Below are 12,595 nucleotides of genomic sequence, written 5' to 3' on the forward strand. Positions count from 1 at the left end.
TTGGTACCATTTTGTACTTTCTGTCCAGATAGAACTTAAGGTCTTAAATTTGGCATGTAGGTACAATTAACAAATTTATGATGGGTGACTAAATGTTCTATTAAAAATTCGTACATTTTAGTACCATTGGGTACTTCTTCATAGATGGAGCTAAAGGTCTAAAATTTGGCATATAGGTACAACTAAGAAATATATAATTGGTGACTAAAAGATGTACACAAAATTCATACATGTTGGTACCAAAATTGGTTGCATATGTTACTTTATAGATGGAGCTAAATGTCCGATGATTTGTTATTCCTGGTATTATTTGGTACTTTCTTTAAAGAATGGGACAGAAATCTGAAATTCTATACGAAATTATTACAAAACTTCATAATCTTATAAACTGAGTGACTATCTAGGTTTTTGAAAGTCCTACACTCAAAAGAGGGTATCATAAACGGGAATAGTGAAGCGAACCAACAGGATGCTAGCCTTATATATAAAAATCAATTTGTGTTTGTTTGTTTGTGTGTTCCTTATAGACTCAAAAACGGCTGAATCAATTTTCTTAAAAATTTCACAGATGGTGCATAATGATCCCGTGGTAAAAATAGGGTACTAAATTTTTTGATATCTGAAGGGGAGCGGACCTCCCCTTGGATACCAAAAATCTTTTATCCAAATTTTGGATGGGGTACCTAGGGGGCCGCCCCACCCTCAAAACCTACCAAATATATGTATAGAACAATCACGACAATATGGGACTCAAATGAAAGGTATTTAAGATTAGGAAATTTATTTATTTATTTATTTATTTCAAGGCCAAGACACTGATTGGCCGCCCCATTCCCCAAAACCGTTCAAGTTTTGAGCCCTTAGGAAAAATGTGGCTCAAATGAAAGGTATTTGGGAGTAGACCATGAATCTGATATCAACATTCGGGACCAACTGTCTAGGGGACGTCCCACCACCATAACAACCCTCATATAGGACGTATTTGCTCAACAAGACTATTTGGGTCTTCAAGATAGTGGAGCTTGGTATTGATAGTTTTCGGGGCCCATACCCCAAAGCGGACGTATATGCTGACGTTTCCAATAAGGCGTTTAAATGAAAGGTGTTTGAGATTAGAGAACGAATTTGATATCCAATTTTGAGGCCAATGCCAAAATGGGGTTCAAATAAATGATATATGGATATATTTTCAGGGCTTAGTTTTGGGGGACCACCCCACTCCTCAAACACCCCTAAATCGGGCATATTTACGACCATGTCAAGGGCTCAAATGAAAGATATTGGGGAGTAGAGCACGAAATTGATACCCACTTTCGGGGCCAATTTTCTGGGGTCTACCCCTTTCCCAAATTACACCACAAACAGCATAAACTCTCCTTAAAACTATGTAAGTGTTTGGGTCACTTCATTCTATCGGTTGCCCAAAAAGTAATTGCGGATTTTTTAAAAGAAAGTAAATACATTTTTAATAAAACTTAGAATAAACTTTAATCTAATATACTTTTTAACACTTTTTTTCTAAAGCAAGCTAAATGTAATAGCTGATAACTGACAGAAGAAAGAATGCAATTACAGAGTCACAAGATGTAAAAAAATTGTCAACGCCGACTATATGAAAAATCCGCAATTACTTTTTGGGCAACCCAATATAAACTCTCGTCAAAGCAATGACAATATGGGGTTGAAATAAATGATATTTGAGAAAAGAGCACGATGCTTATATTTTTTTTAGGGCCAAGTGTCTAGGGGACCACCTCTCGCCCGAAAACACCTCTTAATCAGACATCATGAGAACATCGGGCTGAAATAAAGTCTTTTAAATGACATTAATACCTCCGAGCGAATTCGTAGTTCAATAAAGATCATATGGGCTTCAGATAAAGGCACTTAATTTGTTATACTGTTAGTCAAGCGATATGCATATACTATTTTCGTAGCATGGTATTTTGTTCCATATAAAGTAAAAGAAGGCGCAGCGCAGCGGGCCTGGTTCAGCTAGTTTATATATATAGTAGGTACACTAAGTGCAGTTTATTACTACGCCTTGCTTTTTGCCCTTCTTCACATTTTTTATACCCACAACCATAGGATGGGGGTATACTAATCTAGTCATTCCGTATGTAACACCTCGAAATCGTCTTAAACCCCATAAAGTTTATATTTTCTTTATCGTCTCGACGTTCTGAGTCGATCTAGCCTTGTCTGTCCGTCCGTCTGTCGAAATCACGATAGCGGTCGAACGTGTTAAGCTAGCCGCTTGTAATTTTGCAAAGATACTTGATATTGATGTAGTTTGTTGGGCGGGTTGAAAGCGGGCCATATCAGTTCAGATTTAGATATAGCTCCCATATAAACTAACCTCCTGATTTGATTTCTTGAGCCCCTGGAAGCCATAAAATTTGTCCGATTTTGCATGTAGTGTCCTGTTATGACTTCCAACAAGTGTGCCGAGTATGGTTCGAATCGGTTTATAATCTAATATAGCTCCCATATAAACCGATCTCAAGATTTGACTTCTTGAGCCGTTACAAGCCTCAACTTTTGTCCGATTTGGCTAAAATTTTGCATGTAGTATTCTGTTATGACTTTCAACAACTGTGCCAAGTTCAGTCCAAATCGGTCTATAACCTGTTGTGGCTCCCACATAAACCGATCTTTCGATTTGACTTCTTGAGCCCTTACAAGCCTTAATTTTTAGCCGATTTGGCACAAATTTTGCATGTGGTGTTCCATTTTGACTTTCAACAAGCGTGCCAAGTATGGTTTGAATTGGTCTATAACCTGATATAGCTCCCATATAAACCGATCTCACGATTTAACTTCTTGAGTTGTTATGACTTCCAACAAGTGTGCCAAGTACTACAGTTCAAATCGGTCTATAACCGGATAAAGTTACCATATAAACCGATCTCAAGATTTCACTTCTTGAGCTCTTACAAGCCTCAACTTTTGTCCGATTTGGCTAAAATTTTGCATGTAGTAATCTATTATGACTTTTAACAACTGTGCCAAGTACAGTCCAAATCGGTCTATAATCTGATATAGCTTCCATATAAACCGATCTTTCGATTTGACTTCTTGAGCCCTTACAAGCCACAATTTTTACCTGATTTGCCAGAAATTTTGCATGTGGTGTTACGTTATGACTTCCAACAAGTGTACCAGGTATGGTTCGAATCCGTCTAAAACCTGATATAGCTTCCATATTAACCGATTTCGCGATTTGACTTCTTGAGCCCTTACAAGCCGCAATTTTTATTCGATTTGGCTGAAATTTTGCCTGTGGTGTTAAGTTATGATTTTTAACAAGTGTGCTAAGTGCGGTTCGGATCGGTCTTTAACCTGATATAGCTCCCATATCAACCAATCTCACGATTTGATTTCTTGAGCCGTTATGACTTCCAACAAGTGTGCCAAGTACGGTTCGGATCGCTCAAAAACCTGATATAGCTCCTATATAAACCGATCTCGATTTGACTTCTTGAGCCCTTACAAGCCTCAATTTTTATCCGATTTGGCTCAAATTTTGCATGTAGTGTTCTGTTATGACTTCTAATACCAAGTACGGTTCAAATCGGTCTATAACCTGATATAGCTCCCATATAAACCGATCTCCCGATTTGGCTTCTTCAGTCCTTACAAGCCGCAATTTTTGTCCGATTTGGCTGAAATTGAGCATATAGTGTTTTGTTATGACTTTCAACAACTATGTCCAAATTGGTCTATAACCTGATATAGCTCCCATATAAATCGAGGTCCCGATTTTTTACGACTTCCAACAACTGTGCCAAATAAATTTCAAATCAGTCTATAACCTGATATAGCTCCCATGTAAACAGGTCTCCCGACCATCCTTGTTCGGTTTCTAGAAGCTTTATTTTTCACGTGGTTTGAAGTTTGGTACGTAGAAGAATAATATTATGCCCTTCAACTAAATTTATTTTGTATAAATTTTCAGCAGAATCCATGGTGGTGGGTTGCCAAGATTCGGCCCGGCCGAACTTAGTACGCTTTGACTTGTTTATCTTCAAATAATCCAAAACCTTCTCGAAATGGTGCATTTGTTGATGCCTTTAATATAGCCAAAGAAACCCAACTTATGGCTTTTCCCCAACAAACATTAAGGATAATAAACTAATTGAGGAAATAGTCCCACAAGGACATTCAAAGGAATAGAAACTCTGGCAGCAAGTATATACCCATGATGCCTTAAGGTAAACAATGACAAAGTCTTGACATTTAGTCTTGGGTTATTTCCAAACGCTGACTTCATGATTCGTGCTACACAACTTTACAAAGTAGGATGGAATAGATGGCGCTAGTGTGGGGGGTGAGTGGTGAGGTAGTTGGCTGCATTCATGTATATGAGAAAATGAATTTAAATAATTGAAACAAAGTCATATGCTAAATGGGAACAGTAAGGTGTGATGGCTAAGGAGAGATATGATATAATTTATGTACTCCAAGTGTCTAAAGGAACATGTCGAATGGTTGTTTTCTGTCTGTCTGTCTGTTTCTTTGGCTCAATGCTTGTCTGTCATATGGCTAAGTGCTCAAATTCTGCAAATGTCGCAAATATTCTTTTCTTTAGCCTTCTCATCATAATATTCATAATATCTCACGCAGAGGAGCTGAGAAGAAACCGTAAACGAAGAAGGTGAGGCATTCACATCCATATAAGTATGTATGGATGATGTTAGACAAGGACAATGACTAAGACCCAGACCCCGACCCAGACGCAGACTGGGGAAAAAACCATTGTAATGTGATATTAGGAAATGTAAAACAGCGTACTTAACATGAAGTCATGTCCTTTTTCCATACCACACCCCATTACATTCTCCCCCCCGAACTTTGCTTTCCTTAGATGCTTGTTTTGACTGAAAGTCTCAGACATGTTATAACTGCTGACTTGGCATGGTTCAATTGCTTGTAATCGTCAGTAGTCAGCAGTCAGAAGTCAGTAGTCAGTTTTCAATATCATTGTTGTATTGCAAATGGACAAGTTCACATTCGAATGGGCTGCAGATGTACATTAGGGTGGTTGATGGTAAGCAGTAGGTTTACTATATATTGTAGCTATAAGTAAGCTGACTCACAACCATTTATCATTATGTATATCAGAATTATCATAATCATCTTCGTCATTGTCATTACCCACCCTTAAGGTTGGGAAAATTAATAACAGCTATCTACAGTCTTTTTCTTTTTCCTTTACAATAGGCCATTGTTTATGCGAAGCTATTGCACAACACTTTTCATTAATTTGGCTAGAGAAAGAAAGGATAGAAAAATTTACTCAAAATGTTGTTATGGAATTTCTTCCAAAATCTTTAGAAAATTATGGGGGTGTCAAAATAGTTTATTCTTTATTATTTATTCTTCTTTCCTAAAGATCGCTTATGAGAAAATTATAAAAAAACGCACAGTCTCTCTCACTGCTCCCTGTAAAATGTACTTAGAACGATAAAAGTCTTGACAGTGTTCTTTTGTATTACTCTCTTTGCTGAGCGTAGAAAACTGGATTAATGCATGGGTAGTGCCAGAGATAGCCATGTAGGCTCAGGTGTTAGCATGCCTGCCTTTAACGCTGAATCCCGGCCAGAAAAAATTGTCATCCCCTTCAAGTGCGAACGATACTTGTAAGATAATTATTTTTGGTTAACTTGTAAACCGTGAAAACTTCTCTAAAATGTGGTGTCGCTCTGCGGCAATGCTCCTTTTATAGGCTAAACACTATACATCGAGAGATCGGTCTATATGGCAGCAATATCCAAATATGATCCGATCTGGACAACATTCAACAAAAAGTTGTAGAGGTCTACCAAAACTCAATTTCAGCGAAATGGGATGAAAAATGCTCCTCTTGAGTAGGGGTCTACCAGAACTCACTGTACCAAATTTCACCAAAATCGAAGGAAAAATGAGCAACTGACTGCCTCAAGATTTTAAGTCGAGAGATCGGTCTATATAGCGATTATATATAAATATAGTCCGATTTAATAAAATCAGAAGGTAAACAAATAAAAGTGTGCTAAGCTTGGCGGGCCGAATCGTGGGAACCCACCACCATGGATTCTGCTAAAAATGTATAAAAAATAACTTAAGTTGTAGGGAATAATTTTATTCTATTGGGTTGCCCAAAAAGTAATTGCGGATTTTTCATATAGTCGGCGCTGACAAATTTGTTCACAGCTTGTGACTCTGTAGTTGCATTATTTCTTCTGTCAGTTATCAGCTGTTACTTTTAGCTTGCTTTAGAAAAAAAGTGTAAAAAAAGTATATTTGATTAAAGTTCATTCTAAGTTTTATTAAAAATGCATTTACTTTCTTTTAAAAAATCCGCAATTACTTTTTGGGCAACCAATACATACCGAAATTCTGTCAAACCAGCAAAGTGTACAGCTTCTAGGAACCGAACAAGGATGACCGAGAGACCGGTTTACATGGGAGCTACATAAGGTTATAGACTGATTTTGGCCGTACTTGGCCCAGTTATAACAAAACACTACATGCCACTTTCAGCCAAATAAGACAAAATTGCGGCTTGGTTATTTAAATCGGGAGATCGGTTTATATGGGAGCTATATCAGGTTACAGACCGATTTAAACCGTATTTCAGCCAAATCGGACGAAAATTGCGGCTTCCAGAGGCTTAAGAAGTCAAATCGGGAGTTCGGTTTATATGAGAGCTATATCAGGTTAAAGACCTATTTGGACCGTACTTAGCACAGATGTTGGAAGTCATAACAAAACACTACTTGCTCAATTTCAGCCAAATTGGACAAAAATTCGGCTTCCAGTTGCTCAAAAAAGTCAAATCTGGAGATTGGTTTACATGGTAACTATATCTATCTATATCTAGTATAAAGTATCCGTGCAAATTTTCAAGCGGCTAGCTTTAGGCGTTCGACTTCTATCGTGATTCCGACAGACGGACGGATGGACATGGCTAGATCGACTCAGAACGACGAGACGATCAAGAATATATATACTTTATGGGGTCTTAGATGAATATTTCGAGGAATGACCTCCGTTTGTAACACCTCCAGTGGCTCAAGAAGTCAAGATTGAAGATCGGTTTATATGGCAGGTAAAGGGTGATTTTTTTGAGGTTAGGATTTTCATGCATTAGTATTTGACAGATCACGTGGGATTTCAGACATGGTGTCAAAGAGAAAGATGCTCAGTATGCTTTGACATTTCATCATGAATAGACTTACTAACGAGCAACGCTTGCAAATCATTGAATTTTATTACCAAAATCAGTGTTCGGTTCGAAATGTGTTCATTCACCGTAACGTTGCGTCCAACAGCATCTTTGAAAAAATACGGTCCAATGATTCCACCAGCGTACAAACCACACCAAACAGTGCATTTTTCGGGATGCATGGGCAGTTCTTGAACGGCTTCTGGTTGCTCTTCACTCCAAATGCGGCAATTTTGCTTATTTACGTAGCCATTCAACCAGAAATGAGCCTCATCGCTGAACAAAATTTGTCAAAATTTGAACACATTTCGAACCGAACACTGATTTTGGTAATAAAATTCAATGATTTGCAAGCGTTGCTCGTTAGTAAGTCTATTCATGATGAAATGTCAAAGCATACTGAGCATCTTTCTCTTTGACACCATGTCTGAAATCCCACGTGATCTGTCAAATACTAATGCATGAAAATCCTAACCTCAAAAAAATCACCCCTTATATCAGGTTATTGACGGATTTTAACCTAATTTAGCACAGTTGTTGGAAGTCATAGCAAAACACATCATGCAAAATTTTATTCCAGTCGGATTAAAATTGCGCCCTCTAGAGGCTCAAGAAATCAAGACCCAAGATCGGTTTATATGGCAGCTATATCAGATTATGGACCGATTTGAACCATAGTTTGAACAGTTGTTGGATATCATAACAAAACACGTCGTGCCTAATTTCATTCCAATCAGATAAGCATTGCGCCCTCCAGAGGCTCAAGAAGTCAAGACCCAAGATCGGTTTGTAATGCAGCTATATCAAAACATGGACCGATATGACCCATTTAAAATCCCAACCGACCTATACTTATAAGAAGTATTTGTGCAAAATTTCAAGCGGCTAGCTTTATTCCTTCTAAAGTTAGCGTGCTTTCGACAGACAGACAGACAGACGGACGGACATGGCTAGATCGACATCAAATGTTACGACGATCAAGAATATATATACTTTATGAGGTCGAGACGAATATGTCGCGTAGTTACAAACAGAATGACGAAATTAGTATACCCCCATCCTGTAGTCGAGGGTATAATAAAAAAGGTATTTTTTTTGGGGAATGCTTTGGGAATTTATCCGGTAGAATCCCATTTCTAGCCATAGCATGTCCACCGTCTCTAAAAGGGTCTGCAACCGACCAAATGGTTCTCAAGTGTTCGTTAGATAGATACACGTTGTTTGCAAGGCAGAGTGCACTGAAGCTTAACATGTCAAGGAAAGTCACCTTCTCTGTAAGAACGAGTCAAAGGCAAAGGAAGCGAGTTAGCCAGACTCGACTTGAGAGCGGCTCTTTGACCCTAGAAACCAAACTGTGACGTCAAACAGAAATCGAAATCCTTTGCCAATTCACCTGTGGACGATCAGGGTCGGCACTCCTTCCCCTGTGAGAAGGTGAAACAAGTAAAAGGATTGCTAAGTGTGTAGGGGTCTACCAAAACTCACTAAGGCAGATTTCATCGAAATCAGTGGAAAAATTAGCAATTTATTGCCTCAAGACTTTAACTCGGGAGATCGGTCTATATAGCGGCTATATATAACTATAGTTTGATTTTATGAGATCAGAAGGTCAGGTTTATATATAAAGTTCGGCCGGACCGAATCTTATATACCCTCCATCATAGATCGAATTTGTCAAGTTCTTTGTCCCGTATCTCTTTATAGGCAAACAAAGGAGAATGGATAAGAATTGCTATGCTATTAGAACTACATCAGGTTATGGATCGATTCAGACCATATTTGGTTTGAATGTGGGAGCCCTAAGTAGAAGTCATTGTACACAATTACAGACAAATAAGATAAGAATTGTGCCCTCTAAGGGCTAAGAGAGTCAAATCAGCAGATCGGTGTTTATAGGAGCTATATCACATTATGAACTGATATAAACCATACTTGTTACATATTTGGCATAGTTGTTGGAAGTCATAACGCAACATTTCATTTAAAATTTCAGCCAAATCGGAAAAGAATTATGTCCTCTAGAGGCTCAAGAAGTATAATCGGGTGATCGGTTTATATGGGAGCTATACCACATTATAAACGCATAGGCATAGTAGTTTAAAGTCATAATATAACACCAGAGGCTCAAGAAGTCAAGATCCGAGATTTGTTAATATGGCAGCTATGTGAAAACATGGACCGGTAGGGTCCATTTACAATCCCAGCTGAATATAAAGTATTTTTGTAAAATTCCAAGCGTCTAGCTTTACTCCTTCGCGATAGACATACGGACGGACATGGCTAGATTGACTTAAAATGTCATGGCGATCAAATATATACTTTATGGGGGTTTAGGCCAATATTGCGATGTGTTACAAACAGACGGAAAAAAATTAGTCGTTTAAGGAAACGATTAACAATCTCATTGGAAATTGTCACTGTCAACCAAAATTACGTACGTTTTTTTGGTTTCAATTCGTTGAACGAGGCCATAGATTTTGGATAGCTAACCACCGCAGCAGTCTCAATACCGCAATTTATTTCAACGCTCAATAGGATTGAATGCATAACAAACTATTTAGAAACACACACAGAGGAGGTTTTTATTTTTGTATTTTGTTTTGTTAAAAATAGCAAATATAGATGGACTCGTTTCACTACCTCAACATTCAGTCAGTCACTCACAGTGGATGGATGGATGAGTCAACCGATTTAAGTCAAATGCCAAAAAAAAACATCTTTTTTGTCAAGAATTTTGTTCGGTTGTGTTTATTTTTTGTTTTTTTTTGCACTTTATTATCATTCATTTAGCACTTTGTGTTTGGAATGCAATAAACAATAGCGGTTTGGAAGTGTTTTTGTGTCAATAAAATCTACACTAAACCAAGCTTCTGAGATTAATTAAGCAACAACAACAAAAATCTCACTTAAATGTTAATGATTTAATTAAATAGAAAGCCTTGTCTACCTCCACCCTGACCTTTGCTTTAAGAGGCATATAGACTTTTACGATTTTTGTTTTCTTTTTTTTTTGGAGCAATTGGCAACTCAACTCCATTTTGTTATTCAATGATGACCTGACACACCCCTATTGGTCCTTTTTTGACGATTGTTAATGGCCTCCACGCTGGCACACCTTGCTTAGACAGTAGGAAATAATCACGAACTGCGTAGATGGTGATGGTTAGAATACCAAACCAAAATCAACAAATTAAGCGTATAAAGTCAAAGCATAAAACCGCACCTTCCCCCTCACTGGGCCAGGAATGTCTAATTGATATGATATTGGGGGAAAACAATGACGTGTGAATAAAAGCTGCACATAATGAAGAAATGAAGAAGGCGCTTTATAAAATATGTTAACCTAAATAAGGTTAATAAGGGGCTAAATGAGGTGAAAGGATTACAAAGAATGTAGCCTAGGAAAAAAACAGGAAACTTATTTTTTTACAAGAGGGTTGGGTGGGAGCGTATAATCCTTGTGCTCCAATTAAAACTCTGTATTTACGGGTTTTTCAACAAGTAAAACGCTTAAGCTTGGATACCGAACTTTGGATACCTACTACCACGTATTTGATGAAAATTCATAATTAATGAACCCTAAGCAGGCAAAAAATGTAAATTTTGCCCATGAACATTCCACTAAGGAACAAGGGAAAACTTCTCACATAGCAATGAGTGCAGTCCGATTCAAGTTCTAAGCTCAATGATAAGGGATCTCCTTTTTAAAGCCGAGTTCGAACGGCGTGTCACAGTGCGACACCTCTTTGGAGAGAAGTTTTACATGGCATAGTACCTCACAAATTTTGCCAGCATAAGGAGGGGAAAACCACCGCTGAAAAATTATTCTGATGGTCTGCTAACCTCTGCGCTACGGTGGCCTCCCTAAGCAGGCAGCTATAATATAATCTGAACTATACTCGACACAGATAAAAAGGGTCTAGAACAACTCACTGTTCGTAATATCTGCGAAATCTTATCCAACATGAAGTCTAATCAGGAGATCGATCTATAAGACTATATCCGAATATGGTACGATCTAGTCCATAACCGGCACGGGTGCCGATTTTTTTGAAAGGCCTTAGACATATCATCGGATTATCGGTTTATACCGCGACTATATCAAATTCGGATTCGATTGGTACCATATTGGCTGCGGATGTCGAGAGGGTTAACCCTGAACAGTCATCCTTCGTCAAAACGACGACGCGCGATTTCATTTTCGACTGAAATGTAATATATATATAAATATATATATATATAAGAGCTTTATTTAAATCTGAACTGACTTTCAAACAGATCGTTTGAAAATTTTGGTTATTACATTATATAGGTGCAAGTCCGGCGATAAATATGTATGGCTGCTACATACAAATTTAAACCGATTTTGATGGAATCTCGCAGATATGTGAAGATCAGTAACAAAACAATTCGTGCCAAATTTTGTGTAGATCTGTTGAAAATTGTAGCTACTGCGGCCATTTAAGTGCAAATCGGGCGATACATATATATCGGAGCTATATCTCAATTTGAACCGATTTTTATTAAAATCAATTGCATTCGTCCTTGGGCCAAAAAAGTGATATTTGCAAAATTTTGTGATGATTGGACTACAAATACGACCTGTACTTTGATTACAAGGATGCTTGGACTAACAGACGGACATGGCTTAATCGAATCAGAAAGTGATTCTGAGTCGATCGGTGTACTTGTCAACGGGTCTAGCTGTTCTCCTTCTTAGCGTTGCAAGCAAATGCACAAACTTATAAAACCCTGAACCACAGTGGTGGTGTGTATAAAAATTAAAGTGTTGCACTTTGTTTGTTTGTATGTTAAATATAGACTCAACAAGTAAGAATGTTCTAAGTTCGGCCGGGCCGAATCGTATATACCCTCCAACATGGATCGCATTTGTTGAGTTTTTGCGCGGTAACTCTTTTTAAGCAAACAAAAAATAATGAATAAGAACTGTTATGCTATTAGAGCTATATCAAGTTATAGTCCGATTCGGACCATAAATGAATTGAATGCTGAACATTGTAGAAATAATTGTGTAACATTTCCGTTCATTCGGATAAGAATTGCGCCTTGTACGGGCTCAAGAAGCAAAACCGGGATATCGGTTTATATGGGAGTTGTATCAAGCTATAGATCGATTCTGAACATATTGCACACGTATGTTGAAGGTTATGGGAGAAGCCTTTATACAAACGTCTGCCAAATCGGATGAGAATTGCGCTAGAGGCTGAAGAAGTCAAGATCCCTGATCGGTTTATATGGCAGCTATATCAGGTTATGAACCGATTTGAACCATACTTAAGAAATTTGTTGGAAGTGATACCAAAACACCACGTGCAATATTTCAGTCAAATCGGACGAGAATTGCGCCCTCTAGAGGCTCAAAAA

At 38.0% G+C, this 12,595-nt stretch overlaps 1 protein-coding gene across 10 annotated transcripts in view; it reads left to right on the plus strand.

The window, feature by feature from the left end:
- The window catches only part of LOC106095785 (microtubule-associated protein tau), a 178,294-nt gene that overhangs the window by 2,292 nt on the left and 163,407 nt on the right, over positions 1-12,595 (plus strand). The gene's annotated exons all lie outside the window — the stretch shown is intronic.

This window comes from Stomoxys calcitrans, chromosome 2 (assembly GCF_963082655.1).
Source record: "Stomoxys calcitrans chromosome 2, idStoCalc2.1, whole genome shotgun sequence".
NCBI lineage: Eukaryota > Metazoa > Arthropoda > Insecta > Diptera > Muscidae > Stomoxys > Stomoxys calcitrans.